We start from the raw sequence: 15,013 nt of genomic DNA, 5'->3' as shown, positions 1-15,013 counted from the left end.
TTAGACAGTGCATGGGGTGCGTTCTGACACACCGCTCCGTGCACAGGAGGAAACGGGACCCCGTTGTTGAAAATTGCGGGGGGTCCAGAGGTCAGGCCACCTGCAAGCCAACACTTATTCCCTATACTGCTCGTAGGGGATATGTTTTAAAGGGGTACTCCACTGGAAAACATTTTCTTTTAACTCAACTGGTGTCACAAAGTTAAACAGATTTGTAAATCACTTCTATTAAAAAATCTTAACCTTTCCAGTACTTATCAGCTGCTGTATGTTACAGAGGAAGTTCTTTTCTTTTTTAATTTCCTTTCTGCCTGACCACAGTGCTCTCTGCTGACACCTCTCTCTATTTCAGGAACTGTTCAGAGTAGGCGAAAATCTACATTGCAAACCTATCCTGCTCTGGGGAGTTCCTAAAATAGACAGAGATGTCAGCAGAGAGCATTGTGGTCAGACAGAAAAGAACTCAGCAACTAATAAGTACTGGAAGGATTAAGATTTGTTAATAGAAGCGATTTACAAATCTGTTTACCTTTCTGACACCAGTTGATTTGAAAGAAAATGTTTTTTTCCATGTTAACTTATGGAGTACTTATTTAAATAAGAAATATAAGACATTTTAGCTGTAAAATTTTAAACTGTGAGGCCCATCGATTTTTATTTATTTTTTTACATTTTTTTTTCTGCTGATGGACCACCCGTAAGGGCTTTTTTTTCTTTCTTTTTTTGCTGGCCGTGTTTTCGTAGTAGTGGAGTACCCCTTTAAGTTAATGTTATCTATAACACATAGTGATGCAGTTGTGTTTTTTTTTCTACCCCAGTATATTATAACATATATAAAATTTTACCGTAAAAAATATAACAACCCTGACCACATTCCGTAGAGGTTATAAGGCAATGATGATGAAAAAAGAAAAATATGACTTAAAGGGGTACTCCGGTGAAAAACTTTTTTTTTTTTTTAAATCAACTGGTGGAAGAAAGTTAAACAGATTTGTAAATGACGCAAAGTAGAAGAGTAGTCAGCTCACCCGGCCACCGCACGGCAATATGATCCTTCAAGGATACGAAGAAAGCAGGTAGATGCCAGCGATTATAAAACTTCACCTTTATTGGAACCACGTAAAATCATCGACACGGAGAGACTTCAATAAGACAAACATTTAAAATTCCAGGAGTCAGCGCCAAGCATGACGCGTTTCAGGTCATGTGACCTTTCATCAGATGCATGGTGGGAAGCAGATTTGTAAATTACTTCTATGAAAAATTTGTTACCCTTCCAGTACTTTTTAGCAGCTGTATGCTACAGAGGAAATTCTTTTCTTTTTGAATTTCTTTTTTGTCTTGCCTACAGTGCTCTCTTCTGACACCTGATGCCCGTACCAGGAACTGTCCAGAGCAGGAGAAAATCCTCATAGCAAACCTATGCTGCTCTGATTTGTAAATGACTTCTATTAAAAAAAATATTAATCCTTCCTGTACTTATTAGCTGCTTAATACTACAGTGGAAATTATTTTCCATTTGAAACACAGAGCTCTCTGCTGAGTCACGAGCACAGTGCTCTCTGCTGACATCTCTGTCCATTTTAGGAACTGCCAGAGTAAAAGGAAATCCCCCATAGAAAACATATGCTGTTCTGGGCAGTTCCTAAAATGGACAGAGATGTCAGTAGAGAGCACTGTGCCCGTGATGTCAGCAGACAGCTCTGTGTTTCAAAAAGAAAATAATTTCCGCTGTAGTATTCAGCAGCTAATCAGTACAGGAAGGATTAAGATTTTTTAATAGAAGTAATTTACAAATCTGTTTAACTTTCTGGCACCAGTTGATTTAAAAAAAAAAAAAAAAAAAAAAAAAAAGTTTTTCACCGGAGTACCCCTTTAATCAATAAAATAAAAAAAAAGTTAAATATTGCTGCTACGGGAAGGAGTAAAGTGACCAATTTTGTAATATCTCCTATCATAAACAGCAGTTGTCATCAAACTGTGGACCTCCAGAGGTTGCAAAACTACGACTCCCAGCATGCCCGGACAGCCGTTGGCTGTCCGGGCATGCTGGGAGTCGTAGTTTTGCAACCTCTGGAGGTCCACCGCTTGCAGACCGCTGACATACAGTGTATTTTGTTCCTGTTTGTTGTGTAGATGGGTGCGAGTTGTCCTCAGCCTCCGCTTCTTGTCATGGCGGGTTTAATATTTAACACCTTATCTCCATGTACAATAACCGCTTGTTTTACCAGACGGGTTTCATGCTGAATAGTTCTTTTCAGAATTTATTCATTTGCAGCCGGCTGGGGGAGGAGACGCCCACCTCTTATCTTCATCATCATAAATGTGACAGAAATGAGACCAATTTGTCATGTATCCTCCCTCTTAATTCTATGGGAAGTAAGTTTGATAATTTGATTTAAAAAAATCCATTGACCTTGATGGGGGTTTAGATTATCTTCTTTTCTGACTAATTTTTTGCTTAATTTCTTAAACAACCCAGCCATTCTTTATTTATCGCTTATTATGGTTTATAATGCAGTAATATAGGGAGATGTGACTGAGAAGAGAAGGGTGGGTAACGGGCCTAATTCTGCCTCTCGTGATGCCCACGTTGAGATAATAAGTGCAGGAAGCACAATACTATTGTCTCTCTTGCCTTTATACCCCATTTCTTTTACCTATTGTTACTCACGATCTGTGGGTTACTCCGGTGGAAAACGTTTTTATTTTTGTTTTTTAAATCAACTGGTGCCAGAAAGTTAAACAGATTTGTCAATTACTTCTATTAAAAAATCTTAATCCTTCCAGGACTTATTAGCTGCTGAATACTACAGAGGAAATGTGTTTCTTTTTGGAACACAGAGCTCTCTGCTGACATCACGAGCACAGTGCTCTTTGCTGACATCTCTGTCCATTTTAGGAACTGACCAGAGCAGCGTATGTTTGCTATGGGGATTTAAATATTAACAGCAAATACATGGTCTCAAATGACAGGAGGTGCTCCACCCCAAATGCGGTTGTGCATTTATACTGGGGGAGCAGATCCTGCCCTTTAGTCCGTTGCTAGGGGTGATCCCCAGCATAAAAATGCATACAATGGGGGATGCCTGCAGCGGACTACAAGTGCCACAATAGGATCCTACACCAGATAGACGGTGTGGATGTGTAACAATTAGAATAATACAGGAATTTAGGTGCACTACTGTGGTAGATGTATACAATGACATTGGCTATCCCTCAACACTGATGTTAAAATTGAGACATTTACCAGTGTATCCTTATATTAAGGACACACCTGAGCCCGCACACCAACACCAAGGTTTCTCAAATGGCACGGGACCTAACGCTAAACCTACCTGTGCATGATAAGCAAAACAGGGGCCAGTGGGCAATTACGGCAGCATTGGGCCTGACTTACAGCCTGATCCCAGTAACATCCAGTGTGACTGAGCACACATACAATGGGAGGAGGGAGGCAGACTATAAGCCCCACCTATGTTGGCTGATATAGGTGCCGGCCTCACAGGTGCAACCTTAATGCTGCCTGGAAGATGTTCAAGGCGCATTACATATGGAGTTTACACACCTCCAAGTATAAAGTTTAAACAGCAACAAAGACGTGGTCTCAAATGGCTGGAGGTGCTCAACCCCAAATGCAGTTGTGCTTCTATACTGGGGGAGCAGATCCTGCCCTTGTGACCTGTTGCTAGGGACAATCCCCAGCATAAAAATGCATACAATGGAGGATGCCTGCAACAGACTACAAGTGCCACAATAGGATCCTACACCAGATAGACGATGTAGACGTGCCACTTGAGAAACCTTGGCGTTGGTGTGCGGGCTCAGGTATGTCCTTCATATAAGGATATACTGGCGAATGTCTCAATTTTAACATCAGTGTTGTCATTGTTTACATCCACCACAGTAGTGCACCTAAATTCCTGTACAGTTCTTAAAATGGACAGAGATGTTAGCAGAGAGCACTGTGGTCATGATGTCAGCAGAGAGCTCTGTGTTCCAAAAAGAAAATAATCTCCTCTGTAGTGTTCAGCAGCTAAAAAGGATTAAGATTTTTTTAATAGAAGTAATTTACAAATCTGTCTGACTTTCTGGCACCAGTTGATTAAAAAAAGGTTTTCCACCGGAGTACCCCTTTAAGAAAACTGAAGCAAATTAAACTGTACAGTTTTGCTTTGAGTTGCAAGAACAATCTCTACAAAGTGCTATGTAGGTTTTTATTCAGGTGAAAAGATTTGGTTTGGTCAAGATTTCTAACTCAATTTACTGTGTACATCCAGGAGCTGCCACTCCGCCAAACAGCCGATGGGCAGGGGTGCTGCTGATCAGATGTTAATGGCTTTGTCACGTCCAGGGTAGGGAGCAGTGCAGTCTTTACGCTAGCCTTAACCACTGTTCCTACCTATTTGGATGATCTACCCTAAATAGCGGCCCCAACTGGTCAATGGTCCCTATACTAGATAAAGTACAGGGGAGTCAAGAATAGTCAGTGAGTCCTACTCAGCAACAGTTGGGCAAAAAATTTACAAATTTAGCAAACAAAGGGTTAACCTGGGACAGGCCAAGAGTCATAAACCAAGAGGGCAGCAAACACTACAAAACAACAGGCAAAGGGATAGTCAGGTGATAGGCAAGGGTCAGATCTTACAGATCAGTTCAGCAGTTTGTCATATGCTGATCTCTCTCCTGGCGATGACCTCCCGGTTTCAGTCCTGACCTTACCTCTGCTTCTTATACAGAAATTCACAGCGATGTACCCTCTGCTCATAAAGAGGCCATGACCTCGAAGTTCAGCCATGAAAGTCCGTACATTCTTCCAGAGTCTTTTGACAGAAGATCCATAAAAAATAGACTCAAGATCAAAGGCATAGATTGGATGTTCTGGGTCATAGAATACTTTGGCCCATTACCTAAACAACATTGATTTCACTCTCCACCATATCTAATGTCTTGCTGAATGGAATCCCCCAATGTCATGATGATTGTGGTCTGTTTACAGTTCGCACACCAGGAGAATGTATGTAATACCCTGGAGAGAGAGGGTCCATTCCAGGTTGAAACCCATTTTAATGTATGGTAAGGAACCTGCACAGAAATGTAGTCTTCGTGTTTGCTGCAATGTGAAAAAACAAAAAGACAAAAAACATGTGTTGGGGGTACTAGGCCCCTCTAGTTCAGGGTATTTAGTTACGGAACAACTGCAGCTTTACTGAGTCAGACAGATGTAACAGTCTTAACAGCTTGGCTAGGCCCGAGGAGGTGACCAGTGACTTCAGAGACCTCAGGGCTCGCTGGGACTTGTAATGGAATTAGACAATTTGATGCAGGACCGAGCTGACTTGACACAGATTTATCTTGACTGACTTGACTGGGACTGACTAGACAGACATCTCCCCGTTTGTAGCTTACCAGGTTTTGACTTTCACCTGGGGAGTAGTGGACTTGTGGCTGCGTGGTAGACTTAGGCCTCCTCAGGACACCAGACACTCTCTCAGGACTTGACTGCACTGCAACTGAGCTAAGCAGGAAAAGAGACTGAGGAAGCTCCTCCCAGGGCTTATATGGGGGAGACTCTGGAGGGGTCCCATAAGTCACCCTATAGGTCACATGGTCACTGGTACCTTCCTTGGTTACAACACATAGCAACATTACTTCAAGGTATATAACAATATATGTACATTACAATACATAACATAGGCACTGTTTAACTAGTTAGGGCACATAGGTGAATGGGAGGGGGGGCAGGGGTCACTAAATGGAGTCTGCCTGACAGGGCAGCAAGGGTACAGGGTTGCAACTCCTGTTCTTGGCCACCACATTCATGTTTTATAATCATATTTTCCATTACTCAGGTTGGCGTGCCAGTCTTCATTAATCTCTTATATTGTAATTGTTTCTCCACTTGGGGATGGGACACGGTTTACTGCAACCAGATAGAAAAAAATATTCTAAAATAAAAGGGGCACATACTCTGCCTCCTTATCACTGTATTGGGATATGTTGGTTAAAGGGGTAATCCTCCCCTAGACATCTTATCCCCTATCCAAAGATCCCTGGGCTGGAGCCTGGAGCATCCATGTTTGTGATCTCATGCCATGCCCCCTCCATTCATGTCCATGGGAGGGGGCGTGACTGCTGTGGTCGCTCCATGCACCAGATGACTGTGGTGCCGCACCAAAGATCCTTCGCGACCATACATCATATCTCCTATCCTTTTGTGATGAGCCACGGTGAATGGCAGGACCACGGGGTGTAGCGGTGTAGGTGGATTGGGTAGATTATCTTAACCCCAGCGGCAAGGTGTTATTAACCCCTAATGTTCGTGACGCCAGAGTGGTTTCTGGGTATCGGGAACCACCCAAACGATATCTCCCAATAGCTAGGCAGTGAAATGAGAGTCCACGACCAGGTTATGGTTTAACGGAGGCTTTACCGAGTTCAGACAGGTGTTATTATCTTCACAGCTAGGCCAGAATCCCAGAGAGGTGGCCAGGAACATAGAAGGACCTCGCAGCTTGCTGGGACCAATTGTACTTGTAATAGACTTTAGATAATTGACTTTAGGCTTGACTGGACTGTAGGTAGTGACAGCAGACATAGACTTGACTTAGTGGAAGTGACTGTAGATTTGAGGCCTTCCAGGTAGCTGGACACTAGCACTGAGACATCTGGTCTCTCTGTTTCTCAGCAGCAAAAGAGCAAAAGAGACAGAATTGTAATCGCCGCCCCCTTATATAGAGGGGGGCTGAGCCAAACCCATTGGTCAAGCTGCGGGCCATGTGTTAACCTGGTGCCCTCTGGGTAACATGTGATAACATAACATGTGACACCTCACAGGTCCTTTAGATGACCTCTCACAGGTCCTTTATACTGACTATACATTAATACACTGACTACAATTCTATTACAATAAATGACACTATAGTAACAGCAGGGGAGACACTGCAGGGGAGCCCCCAGGTCACTGAGGGACTCAACCTGACCGGGCCTAAGTGTAGTGCAGGATCATGTCCTGTACTGGGACATCACACTTTGAATAGTGCATATGATGTCTAGGGGTGGAGAACTCCCTTAAAGGGTAGCTCCCACCATCCTTTTTTTTCTGTCCCTGCCTATTGCCCATCTATCCCTAACCCCCTCCCTGCTTTTAATTTTTATTTTTACTATATTAAAAATGCTTTTTGTCTGCCTGGTAGTGTGCTCACTACCAGGCAGACTTCCCCAGCAGGCACCACGTCACTGATGCCTGCTGGGGGGGGGACTTCCGCCCTTAGTTCATCTACACAGGGTGCCTCCAGCTGTTTCATCACTACAACTCCCAACTTGCCCTGACATCTATTGGCTGTCAGGGCATGCTGGGAGTTGTAGTATTGAAACAGCTGGAGGCACCCTGTGTAGATAAACTATTAGTTACATGCGGCGCTCCAGAAAATTAAACAGATTTGTAGATTACTTCTATTAAAAAATCTTAACTTCAGAAGCTCATAAGTACTGAAAGGATTAAGGTTGTTCTTTTCTGTCTAAGTGCTCTCTGATTACACATGTCTCGGGAACCGCCCAGTTTAGAAGCAAATCCCCATAGCAAACCTCTTCTAAACTGGGCGGTTCCCGAGACAGGTGTCATCAGAGAGCACTTAGACTGAAAAGAACAACCTTAACTACAGTAGCTCATAAGTACTGAAAGAATTAAGATTTTTTTGGAGCCAGTTGATATATCAAAAAAAGTTTTTTTCTGGATAACCCCTTTAAGTGATGAACAATAGCACCTCCTAGTGGCTCAGTTAGTCACAACACTCACTGATTTTTAATCATTTCCATGTATAACATCAAATGATGGCAACAAATTCAAAGCCTTTTTATCCCCAACGTTATAAAAGGAAATAAACCCTCTTCTCCTTTCTCTCCTTTGTCTACAGACGTTCATTGTGATCTAGTGCAGTGTCAGTGCGGGAACCAAATGCATAATTTAAGTCATGCAGCGTTCTGCTTATTACTCTTGACTGCGGTTTAATATTTTTCCCTGTTTCCATTGCTATGTCTTAGCTGTCCTTATGCATTCCGCAGTGACACATTCCACATAATTTAATCTCTGCTTAACTATTTATTATGCACAGGTCATAACTCAGAATGGAAAAGTCGCTTGAAGGACCAATCTTCTATTTTTCTGCTGCCATTCTGTAAATAAATGAGAAGATATTTCAGCTCGGTCATGTCACGCTTACTCAATGTCACCCAACCTTTTCTTCCCTCAAACCGATGATACTTTAAGCTGTTCTCGAGGTAATTTGCGTCCATCAGGCTGACGTAGATATACTTGGAAGGAGGGGGCGGGGGGTTGATAAGGAACAATAGCCAATCTGCTATAGAGGAAAAGCTACATCAAGGCCCGGATCACTTTGGAGACTTGTGGGCCCTTTTTTTGGGATGGGCACTTACTAGACCTTGTAAGACCTTCTTTACATCTGGGAACTTTTAAGCCAGGTTCACATGTCCGGAATGTTCATGTGGAATTTTGCATTGAAAGAGATTCCGCAGCAGCTGTGTCCCATTGTTATTAATGGAATTCTGTGCTCACGGCAGAATTTCCGCACCAGATGTTTCTGGCACAGAAATTCTGATTCACGTGTCTGCAGAAAGAATTGACCCGTCCATTCTTTCGGCAGACTCTGCGCGGAATACATAGCCGTCTATGAGATGGCACATTCTCAGGCGTTCTTATCTCCGGCATATTATGCTGCCCCCCCATAGTCTACAGAATGTCAGCACGGAGATCCCGGGCAAAATAGTGCAGCATGCACTATGATAATTGCCAAACGCCATGAAGGAAACTCAATGACCCCATTAAAGTCAGTGGGGTCTATCCTATTACAGAACAGAACAATGTTAAAAACTTGGTGATATGAACCTAGCCTATTTTATTTATTTAACTTTTTTTGTTATTTATTTATTTATTTTTTTGTTGCTTTTTTTTATAATGCTTTGGGCATTTTTTTTATAGCATCCTGTGTGTTTGTTTTATGTGCTTTTTTTTGTAATTGTATTATATATTTTTTTATTGTATTTTATTTATGGCTATGTAATTAGGTAGCCTAGGAAAGTTCTATTCCTCCTCACTGCTATTAGGGTAGTACACTGCTCAAAAAAGGGAACATTTAAACACAACAATGTAACTCCAAGTCAATGACAATTCTGTGAAATCACACTGTCCATTCAGGAATCAACACTGATTGACAATCAATTTCACATGCTGTTGTGCAAATGGAACAGACAACAGGTGGAAATTATAGGCAATTAGCAAGACACCCGTAATTAAGGAGTGGTTCTGCAAGTAATGACCACAGACCACTTCTCAGTTCCTATGCTTCCTGGCTGATGTTTTGGTCACTTTTGAATGCTGGCGGTGCATTCATTCTAGTGGTAGCATGAGACAGAGTCTACAACCCACACAAGTGGCTCAGGTAGTGCAGCTCATCCAGGATGGCACATCAATGCGAGCTGTGGCAAAAAGGTTTGCTGTGTCTGTACACGTAGTGTCCAGAGCATGAAGGCGCTACCAGGAGACAGGCCAGTACATCAGGAGATAAGGAGGAGGCCATAGGAGGGCAACAACCCAGCAGCAGGACCGCTACCTCCGCCTTTGTGCAAGGAGGAGCAGGAGGAGCACTGCCAGAGCCCTGCAAAATGACCTCCAGCAGGCCACAAATGAGGGTGGTATGAGGGCCTGACGTCCACAGGTGGGGGTTGTGCTTACAGCCCAACACCGTGCAGGAAGTTTGGCATTTGCCAGAGAACCCCAAGATTGGCAAATTCAACACTGGCGCCCTGTGCTCTTCACAGATGAAAGCAAATTCACATTGAGCACATGTGACAGACGTGACAGAGATTGGAGACACTGTGGAGAATGTTCTGCTGCCTGCAACATCCTCCAGCATGACTGGTTTGGCAGTGGGTCAGTAATGGCGTGGGATGGCATTTCTTTGGGGGAGCCGCACAGCCCTCCATGTGCTTGCCAGAGGTAGCCTGACTGCCATTAGGTACAGAGATGAGATCCTCAGACCCCTTGTGAGACCATATGCTGGTGCGGTTGGCCCTGGGTTCCTCCTAATGCAAGACAATGCTAGACCTCATGTGGCTGTAGTGTGACAGCAGTTCCTACAAGAGGAAGGCATTGATGCTATGGACTGGCCCGTCCGTTCTCTAGACCTGAATCCGATTGAGCACATCTGGGACATCATGTCTCGCTCCATCCACCAACGCCATGTTGCACCACAGACTGTCATCAGGAGCATGCCCAGGTGTTGCAGGGAGGTCATACGGGCACGTGGAGGCCACACACACTACTGAGCCTTATTGTGACTTGTTTTAAGGACATTACATAAAGTTGGATCAGCCTGTAGTGTGGTTTTCTACTTTGATTTTGAGTGTGACTCCATATCCAGACCTCCATGGGTTGATACATATGATTTCCATTGATCATTTTTGTGTGAATTTGTTGTCAGCACATTCACCTATGTAAAGACGAAAGTATTTCATACGATTAGTTCTATTATTCAGATCTAGGTTGTGTTATCTTAGTGTTCCCTTTATTTATTTATTTTAACATTCTGGGTTCTAAACCACCCAAAGCCAACATGTGTTTTTGTATTTTGCCCAAATTTGTTCTTCTACTATTTGACTGGGTTTCCTTCAGGTTTCTTCTCATAGGCCAGTTTTATCCAAATGTATTACATTCATATTTTTGCATCTCTATGAGGCTAGGTTTCCACTTGTTAAAAAAAAAACTGACACTCCGCTTTCAAGCGATTTTTTTTTTTGGTGTTTTTTCCTTTTTGTGGAAACTGCGATTTTACTCCTATGGCAGTTTTTCCTGTTTCTGTGTTCACCCCTTTTATAACTCTTTTTTTTTTAAAAGACAAGTGCCAATGCAAAGCCCACATTAAATTTTTAATGGCGTTATTGCATTCCCATAGACTTCTATAGGAGAAAAACACCAAGATTTAATAGAAAAAAAAGCCTAGCCTCAACATACTACGATTTTGAACATCGCACAATGAGCCCAAAAACGCAGAAAAACGAAAGAGGAGTGAAAATACGCCAAAGACAAAAACGCATTACAATCCCGGCTTGACTGAGTTCCTGTTGTCACTTTGCGTAATCAGACCTGCGATCGGGCCGGGACTTGCGGAAGTAGAAATGTGCACGTAATACACTTATTAGTCCAAAAACATACTTATGGGTTGTTTGAGTGATATTGGCTTTAGTGTGTGGCTGACAGCTATTTAACCCAATCCACACCCCCTCCCTGCCCTTAGATTTATGACACGTAGTTTGAACTCTTTTTCTGAAGATTTTGCTGCAACTGTGGATGGAAATTTCCCCCACTCAATGGGGCTAATCCATGTTCTGGCAACCCAACATATTTTCTGCACACAATGGCCATTATTTACCAAGAGTGGAGTGTAGGTTTCTTTGTGGGTTTTAATTCCCTACAATTTATTTTCCACGGTATTTACTAAGGTTTCCCTACATTTTCCACTTTCCCTACATTTTGCTTTTTTTTTTTTACACATTCTCTGATCTGTAGGGTTTTCCTCCACTCAAATCCACCACATTTTATGTGGAAACCTTAGTAAATATGTTGGGTTTTTGTGAAAATGTCGGGAACACGCCCCTTTTTGGAGTCCACGCCCCCTTTCCCCAGTGGCCACGCCTCTTTTTCTCAGCAAAATGGAGAGTTAGTCTGGTTTTTTCAATTCTGGCGAAAAATCTGGCGCAGACAGAATTTCTGGTGCAATGCGACAGAATCTGGCGCACAACCCGACAAAACATGTCGGGTTTGCAATAGTAAATGAGGGGCAATATGCTATATATTACTTATTCAGGTGTATTTGAAACACATGGGGAAGATTTATCATTTGTGTGAAAATTTGTGCAATTTTTCTTTATTTGTGTAGTTTTACTGGTGGGGGTTTCTGCATCTAGTTTAAGAATTTGTACATTCAATATTATAAATTGCGTTAATTTTTAAAAGAATGCATAACAAGACGTGCAACAAAATACTTTCCATATCCTTCAACGCCTGGGAGTGGAGTATACTTGCACAATTTTTGTGCACAAAAATTATTTTTTACGGAGATGATAAACGTAACCTATCTGTCGGTTCACACCAAGCCACACCCCACACCATGTGCAAAGATACTAAAATGGCAAAGAGGGGGAAGTAAAAAAAATTGCCAAAAATAATCATAAATTAAGCACACCGTGGAGAACCCGCAAAAAAAAATAGACAAAAACAATAGCTGGCCATATGGCGTATATTTCCATCGTAAACAATGAGCTATGTATTGCACACCGTTTTTATGCATGTTTAAATGCGGAGAACGCATGAAAAATTACTGTGTGAAAATATACTCCCTGGTACTGTAGCCTTCACTGCAATGGTTCTGGAGGGGCAAGCTGTGCAGAACTAGCTTGCCCCCTGACTGGTGAGCAGTAAGGGGTTAAGAAATATACAGGCAATGTTTTAGCCCCCTCCCCCGCCTGTAAAACTTGCCAGTGGCTATAGTGGGATGTCCCATGGGTGGGGGGGAAGGAGTGCACCAATCAGGGGTTCAATAGTTTCCCGAGCTTTCAGGGGCCCTTCCCTGGGTATTTATAGCTGTGGTGCCTCCCTTCCCCCCTCAATCTACCCAGGACCCAGAGTTTTGGCCTCCCTCCCTCCCTTTTTTGTATCTCTGTTTATTATAACCGTCAAGGAGGGAAGACAGCACTAGTCCCTGCTCTTATGCCCGTGACCATCCGGATAACCAGTCCAGATACAGAACATCCAAATGGTAAAGGTCACAGCAAAAAGTATGCAGACTCCCAATTTCAAAAAGGCTGTGGTCTTTATTTAGGTCATCAGCAGTGCAACGTTTCGGCTATGGTATAGCCTTTGTCAAGCATCACAAAGGCTTGACAAAGGCTATACCATAGCCGAAACGTTGCACTGCTGATGACCTAAATAAAGACCACAGCCTTTTTGAAATTGGGAGTCTGCATACTTTTTGCTGTGACCTATACCATTTGGATGTTCTGTTTATTGTAAGTCACAGCTTGGCGGTAAGAAGACGGTGAAAGCGGGGTCAACCCGGGGTAGACCTCCACACAGGACGGTGTGGCAGCACCTCTCGGGTTGGTAAGAAGCCAATCGGTGTCTTTGTTACAGTTAAATTGTTATTTATATAAGTAATTTTATAAATAAAGCTATGGCCGATCCCCACCCATAAAAAGTTAAATTGTTGTTGTGTCAGTTATTATTTAATTATTTATTGTAGTAAGGGGGAGGGGTAGTTATAGCCTGCTAGGAGCTAATTGGGTCTCAACAGTCTGAGCTGTAATACCAGCTTTATCCAATGGACCAAGAGTGGCGCTGTTTAACCCCTTAAGGACACATGACGTACTGGAACGTCATGTGTCCACTCCCGATCTATAACGCGGGGCCACGGCGTGGCCCCGCGTCATAGCGGGTCGGGCCCGGCCTCTAACAACGGCCGGGACCCGTGGCTAATAGCGCGCGGCATTGATCGCTGTGCCGCGCGCTATTAACCCTTTAGACGCGGCGTTCAAAGTTGAACGCCGCGTCTAAAGTGAAACCGAAAGCATCCCGGCTAGCTCAGTGGGCTGTTCGGGATAGCCGCGGTGAAATCGCGGCATCCCGAACAGCTGACAGGACAGCGGGAGGGCCCCTACCTGCCTCCTCGCTGTCCGATCGCCGAATGACTGCTCAGTGCCTGAGATCCAGGCATGAGCAGTCATCCGGCAGAATCGTTGATCACTGGTTTCTTATGAGAAACCAGTGATCAACATAGAAGATCAGTGTGTGCAGTGTTATAGGTCCCTATGGGACCTATAACACTGCAAAAAAAAAGTGAAAAAAAAAAGTGAATAAAGATCATTTAACTCCTCCCCTATTAAAAGTTTGAATCACCCCCCTTTTCCAATAAAAAAAAAAACACAGTGTAAATAAAAATAAAAATAAACATATGTGGTATCACCGCGTGCGGAAATGTCCGAATTATAAAAATATATCATTAATTAAACCGCTCGGTCAATGGCGTGCGCGCAAAAAAATTCCAAAGTCCAAAATAGTGCATTTTTGGTCACTTTTTATATCATTTAAAAATGAATAAAAAGTGATCAATAAGTCCTATCAATGCAAAAATGGTACCGTTAAAAACTTCAGATCACGGCGCAAAAAATGAGCCCTCATACCGCCCCATACACGGAAAAATAAAAAAGTTATAGGGGTCAGAAGATGACAATTTTAAACGTATTAATTTTCCTGCATGTAGTTATGATTTTTTCCAGAAGTCCGACAAAATCAAACCTATATAAGTAGGGTATCATTTTAATCGTATGGACCTACAGAATACATATCAGGTGTCATTTTTACCGAAAAATGTACTACGTAGAAACGGAAGCCCCCAAAAGTTACAAAACAGCGTTTTTTTTTTCAATTTTGTCGCACAATGATTTTTTTTCCCGCTTCACCATAGATTTTTGGGCAAAATGACTGACGTCATTACAAAGTAGAATTGGTGGCGCAAAAAATAAGCCATCATATGGATTTTTAGGTGTAAATTTGAAAGAGTTATGATTTTTTAAAGGCAAGGAGCAAAAAACGAAAATGCAAAAACGGAAAAACCTCCGGTCCTTAAGGGGTTAAAGAAAAATGCCTCAAAAGCAGAAACTGTTATAATAGTTTTATTTAACACATCATTTGAGGTAATAAATGGTACAGTTTGCGAGTAAATATTTTTTCTAATAGTCCAACAAAAAAGTTATATAACTCCAGGAAAAAAAAATCTATAAAGTTTACAAGGCTAGACAGAGTTATAAAAAGTATTAACCAACACATTTCATTAGTGCAAACTCTAGACAGGGAATTCTGCGCAGGTCTTCGGCAGTGGTGGGGTTAAGAGGGTCTGTTGGGTTCAGGTTGATGTTGCCTGGTCTCCTGCGCCTGTAAAGT

At 42.6% G+C, this 15,013-nt stretch overlaps 1 protein-coding gene across 10 annotated transcripts in view; it reads left to right on the top strand.

The window, feature by feature from the left end:
- Window positions 1-15,013, top strand: part of CTBP1 (C-terminal binding protein 1) — a 659,916-nt gene that overhangs the window by 465,420 nt on the left and 179,483 nt on the right. The window lies entirely within an intron of this gene.

The sequence above is a fragment of the Hyla sarda genome, chromosome 1 (genome assembly GCF_029499605.1).
Source record: "Hyla sarda isolate aHylSar1 chromosome 1, aHylSar1.hap1, whole genome shotgun sequence".
NCBI lineage: Eukaryota > Metazoa > Chordata > Amphibia > Anura > Hylidae > Hyla > Hyla sarda.
Note: the sequence above shows the minus strand (reverse complement) of the source record. Positions and strands in the feature narration are given on the sequence as shown.